At 42.6% G+C, this 6,189-nt stretch overlaps 1 protein-coding gene and 1 long non-coding RNA gene across 3 annotated transcripts in view; both read right to left on the reverse strand.

The window, feature by feature from the left end:
* kaznb (kazrin, periplakin interacting protein b) overlaps window positions 1-6,189 on the reverse strand; it is a 150,212-nt gene that overhangs the window by 118,118 nt on the left and 25,905 nt on the right. The gene's annotated exons all lie outside the window — the stretch shown is intronic.
* Window positions 993-6,189, reverse strand: part of LOC146518340 (uncharacterized) — a 28,911-nt gene continuing 23,714 nt past the window's right edge. The window contains exon 2 of the long non-coding RNA XR_014874165.1: window positions 993-5,951. This is a non-coding gene — a long non-coding RNA (uncharacterized LOC146518340). The remainder of the gene's footprint in view (window positions 5,952-6,189) is intronic.

Here is a 6,189-nt window from a genome sequence, read left to right on the forward strand (position 1 = left end):
AAATATTGAATTTGAGATTTGTTCAGCCATTTGTAATAACGTATTGCCTCTCCCTTGTGAAATTACAAACGGCTGAATCTCATCTCCAGGCTGCTGACACCCTTGATCAATGCTTCTGACAGTGTTTCAGCTCTGAGATGTACCTCTGAAAGTCTCTAACACTTTCACCTTTAATATTCTTATTGAAGCAAACCAGACAAGGCAGCAGCATATACACAAGAGCGCACCCCAGTCCTCTGCCAAGAATATGTAAGCCAGTCAATGCCAAGCCCTGTTTTCACATTGCTGATTGGATTCAATAGCAAGTGTAAGTATTCAGCATGGCCAGGCGAAGCCGAGCGTTTGTGACTATTTAAATAATGCGAAAAAGATGTCTGAAGAGGAATCTTAATTATGAAAAAAAAATCTGATTTTATTGAGAAATGTCAATTTCTATTAACAGTCTGGGCTCAAAGAACACATTTTTGTCCTTGTTTAGCACTTTTCCACTTATCTTTGTAGGTAAATTAAAAGAAATGTTGGGATGCTCTGTCAAATCTAAATAAAAATAAAATGAGATGATTTGCAAATCTCATAAAACCATTTGAAATTCACACCAGATCATAGAAAACACTTCAAATGTTTAAATGGAGAAAATGTACAATACAGGAGGAAAAAGGAACAGGGCCATGTTTACCAGTCTGTGGCATCTCATCTTCTTTTAACAACAGTCTGTTAACATCTGTGAACTGAGGAGAGCAGCTTTTGGACTTTGGGGAGAGTAATGTTGTCCCATTATTCTTCATTTCACGATAGGCCAAATGTTTTCAGGTGGTTACGGGACTGGAGTGCAGGCAGACCAGTTCAGCATCTAGACTCTGTGTTATTGCAGGGTCTTGCATATTTCAGCAACATTGTGTTGTTGAAATATGCAAGACCTTTCCTGTAATGGAGACCAGGGGTTCCATCACCTCATTTGCATTGTTAGTAATTAATTGATTGGGAATTTAAAAAAAAAAGTATAATAAAGAAAACACACATTAGTTCTTATGAATTCTTTATTAGGTTTATTTAATGTAGGATTAAATTGACAGCTTGTAAAGGTGAAGAGACAAGGGGACTGGTCATCCTACCTGTGTCAGAAAAGAGTCAAAGTTAGAGCTGCTTACATTTAATTATTTGTCAGTAACCTAAGCCTCTTGCAGGATGTGGAGCAAAAGATTGAAAGCAGCTCAATTACCTGCTTAAGAGCTCCTGGAGCAGACCAGTGTGCCAGGTTAGGGGAGTATGGTTAAGAAGGGTTTTAATTTAGATAGTAACATGTGCCTTCTTTAATAAAGTGCCAGTCCATGGATATATTTTATTCCAGTCTCGCGTCATATTATTGGAAGTAACCTATAACTGCCGGCCAAAACTGACATTTCCCAAAAAGAGACCTGGATGGCAGCATGTGTTTCTCTGAAACCTGTATATACCTTTCAGTATTGACAGTTCCTTTCCAGATGTGTAGGGTGCAGTTTTGGCAATTTTATTCATTAACATACCCTTATCATCAGGAGACATGCAGTCTTTTGATCTGAGAGCTAATAACAAGCTGTGTCCTCTCTAGTCTGGAGGACACAGGGTCCAAGTTTTCCAGACCTCCTTCTTCCTAGCAGTTTATATCCCGCGATGCAATCAATCAATCAATCAATCAATCAATCAATCAATCAATCAATCAATCAATCAATCAATCAATCAATCAAAGCTTTATTCGCCACATGCAGGTTGCCCTGCAGTGAAATGGGACCCCCCCCCCCCGACCTTACACACACAACACAGACATTACATGAGGATACAAGTCGGAGATTGGTAGCGTTACAGAACAACACTGAAATGTACACAACAATGGGAAAAGTACAAGAGGAAAAAAAGAGACCTCTACTCATGCTGTGCTTCCATGGTAGGACAGCACGAGAACAGGAAACAAAAAAACTCCTCTGCACAAAAAAGCACATAAATGTCCACAGCACAGCTTTGTGAAAGACGTGACAAGCCACAAGATTGGGTGGGGGGTGAGGAGTAATACGAAGCGAACACAGCAGCCGCCCTGCACAGCGCTACCATTCCAGCGCGGCACACAGACCCGCCGTGTTCCCCCGCAGGAAACAAGCATCGAAGGCATTTGGAAAGGGAGGGGGATGAGTGTGTGCTTATCAGTGTAGGTGTATGTGTGTGCGTGTCCATAGTTCAGCTGAGACAGTGTCCTTCGCCCTGCCAGGCTAAGTAAACAGTCTTCCAGCCAACCCAGGTGGCCTTGCATGGAATGGGAAGGAACAGACTAAACACAGTCGTTATCAGGGTGTTGTTTTTCGGCTCCAGCCTCGAGACCGCCGCTGGCGCCAAAGGGGTATCCGCATGAAGTGATGGTGCTTTTTACTTAAGTGCGAACAGCTCATATGAATTTCAAAGCAGTTCTACAGTCCAACACTGGTCTCTCGATCTCCCGTTGGAGAGCTTCTCCATACTTGCGTTCTGTGATGTTGTCATTTCTTGTGCTCAAGGAGCCGATTTCTGAGAACTTACGGCAGTGTGCCTCCCCAAGATGTCATCCAATTTGCGCTCAGAGATCTTATTCCGAGCTAGCCCTTCCGAGATGTATCCAGTCTGCAGTCAGAGATCTTATTCTGAGTATTCACAGCAGCCGTAGCCTCTCCAAGATCTTATCCGTGCTGACTCAATGAGCCCATTTTGAGAAACTCAAGCCTCTCCCATCATTCCAATCCCAGCGGGCAGCTTTGTGGGGGTTTGAACAGCCGGTTCCGCTTTCTTAACTCTTCGATAAGTCAGGGCCAAGCCAGCTCCGATCTGCCAGAACCCTGTTACCATGGTTCCGAATAGGTAGATATCTTCAGCACTCAGGCTCACCCAAGCCCAAACTTCTCGTTGAGAAAGGGGTGTCAATTGCATTTAGGGACCAGTTGATTCAATCCATAATTCCTCTTTTAGGTTTTAGAGAACAGACTGTGAGAGAATGTTCCAGGGAAAAGTAATAAAAAACACAAGACAAGACAAGGACATGAGGAGCTAAGCAGGGAAGATAAGGGAGAGGAGAGGAGAAAAAGTGCGACCGCCTTCGCTGAGAGCCAAACGAGAGGGTTTGGCTCTCAGGGTCCACTATTTTGCATGCCTTCCTCCACTTCTTCCTATCCAGGGCATCTTCTGGTGTAACATTCGCAGCCTTCATATCATCTTTGATTCGGTCCATCCAGCGCTTTTTTGGTCTTCCTCGTGGCCTGTTTCCACCCAGATCTAATCGCTGGGCTGTCTTTGCGATGGAGTTCTTATCGCTACAGACAACATCGGTCAAGTCGTGTGAGACCCAGAGGCCACCTCAGCATCTTCATCTCCGTGGTGTGAAGGGCTTGTTCGTGTTTGGTCTTCGCTGGCCAGCACTCTGACCCGTAGAGTGCCACTGGGCACACGATCGACTTAAGATAGATTGGCATTCTCTTGTCGCATAAGACTCCACTGACCTGACGCCACTTCATCCATGCTGTGTTGACATGGAGTCTGGCGCCTGGTAGTTTCGAGTCCGAGGTGACAAGGGACCCGAGGTACTTGAATTGGGCAACTTTAGTCAGCGGCTTGCCGTTGATAGTGATGGTACAGTTGGTCTGGGGGCCACATTCAAGGTACTCAGTCTTCTTGATGTTCAGGTGCATGCCGCTTTCGGAGAGCCGGTCTTTTCATGCTTGTGTTTGGGTTTGCAGGGTTAGGCAGTTTTCTGTTTCTGATAGGCACACATCATCTACATACAGGAGGCTCCATGGATGTGGTGATTGCAGATCAGCCGTCGCGGTGTCCATACAGAGGGTGAACAGCAGAGGCGAGAGGGCCGAGCCCTGGTGGATGCCAACAGGAAGACTGGTGATGTTCCCGCTGAACATCGGAGTCCATTTCACATAAGCTTCCGGGGCACCATGAGTTCGTAGTGATCGCCAAATCAGCTCGTGGGAGACCCAATCGAATGCCTTTTCCAGATCCTGTACTTATTTACTTTTTAGCATCAGTTACTTTTCCAGCCTTTTGCTGGGAAGTGTTGCTGCCATCAAATTCCAAATTAATTTTTCATGAAATGGAAAAATATCTTAGTTTTAACATTTGATATGTTTTCTACATTCTATTATGGATCTGTTTTAATTACATTTTACACAGTGTCCTGACTTAAAGGTTGTAATATCAAAAATATTAGGCAAAATTGTAGTATTTTCCCAAGTATTAATTGCTGTTTATTTTATTAATCCCAATTTTTTCCCTGTTTCTCCTCATTTTTTATATTTTTTGGTTCATTTTTATTTTTTCATTTCTATTTTCTTAAATGTCTTCTGTTTCCACATGCAGATGATATGCTGTCATTTAATAAATGTCATAAGATTAACATTTTGCCTGTAGGGTGAGAAAAATCGAGTGCAAAGATTGATCACACATACCTTTCTCCCACTCCCCCAGTGATAGGGGCCTACAGAGGTAATGAGATATATCACGCAGGTCCACATCAGCATTTTGCTTGTTTGTCTGCAATGATATGTAAATAAGTGAAGGCACTATTTAAAAAACAGAAAACTCATGTGTGAAACACAGTCTTTCATTTCTTCCCTGGTGTATTTTATGGTTAAAAACTTTATGAAACACTTTGGAAAACTCAGTGCATTTGCATGATTGGGTTATTTATTTCTGATTGAAAAATATTCAGATACAATCATTTAAATCAGAAGGATATTGTATATTTTGTGACGCACACTCTCACAATCAGGTGGCCCAGCGCTGCTGGTGACTGTGAGATGTGGACAGCTCATTACCATCTTTGTAGCCACCCACGGGAGCAAAAACAACATCAACAATGAACTCTAATGAGGCATGTTGGTGTTTTGTCAGCCGCTACAGTCTTTGTGAAAGGAGAATATAATATGCATATGAAAAAAAAGGAAACAGTCATAAAATGATGCCCCCACTCTGGGGAAAAGACCCAATGCTGTTTCTCCGTAAATCACAAAATATGAAAAGAGAGTTTCTATAATGCAGATATCTACAGGAAAATGTATTCAAATGAGTTCAGTCAGCTGTCCCACCAGGAACAGCGATGAAAAAGTATGAAAACAACCCTTTTGCTTCTGCTTGCTTTGGAGACCACTGGTTACCAGTCGGGCAGCCTCTGCCAAGACAATTTGAGGAAGCTCCAAAAAATGTCACATTTCGATCCCAAAAGGCCCAAATCAGATGAAAGGAAGTCTGTAGGAATCCAAGTCAATCCCAAGTGAGTGCGCTCAGCTGCAATTCAATTACACCAATGCCAGATAAATACACAACACAATCTTGCTGAGGGACAAAAGCCTGCATTGAACACAGACCCAGGGAATAGCAGTATCTCCTGCAGTCAGGATGAGAGCTAGCAAATTTTAGAAAACATATTACTGTGAAGTTAACTGTTAATTTGGACAGATCAATTATAGTGCACAAAAGTTTGCTTTGCATACAAATAACTGAACCCCTGTCTGTATCTAGCCTGTAATTTTCTTGCCTCACTGTACTGCATTACTATCCAGTTTCCCCGCTGACTGTGCAATATAATACCCCAGAGAAACTGGACACGTTTTCCCCAAAGGAAAACTCCAAAGACAAAGATAAGGATACAAAGTCTCTCAAATCAGGTGGTTGTGTAGCTTGATGAGAACAGCATTTATTTGTGAAAAGTTAGTGCAGTCTTGCAAAAATATTTTGGAGGACAACCTTTGTGCTGTCTTGCAAGTCTATTACATTGCACTTTGAAAGAAACAACAGGACCTGGTTTGTTAATTTTCTCACTGACCCCTGCCAGGACATGCTGCATCTGTGACTGAGTGCAAAGCTGGAGTGATTTTAGATCGGTCGTGGCTGTAACATGTTTCTTTTTTATTAATTTAATGCTGACAGTATGCAGTGTTAGCGTATACCTTCTGTTAGGATGCCTGGGTCGTTGACCCAGGGTTTTGAGTTTATTATATTATTTATCATTTCTAGTCTTTGGTTTCTTTGTTAGAGTTCTATCTTATGGTTTATGTCTCTGTGTCTGCCCTGGTCCCACGTCTCTGTTCCCTCTGTTGTAGTGCCTGCCTGTGAGTCTGTGTCTGTTTCCTGTTTTACTTTGAAAGTCCTTGTCTCATGTAAATACGTCTGGTTGTGCTTCCTTTG

The sequence above is a fragment of the Neolamprologus multifasciatus genome, chromosome 5 (assembly GCF_963576455.1).
Source record: "Neolamprologus multifasciatus chromosome 5, fNeoMul1.2, whole genome shotgun sequence".
NCBI classification, from domain to species: domain Eukaryota; kingdom Metazoa; phylum Chordata; class Actinopteri; order Cichliformes; family Cichlidae; genus Neolamprologus; species Neolamprologus multifasciatus.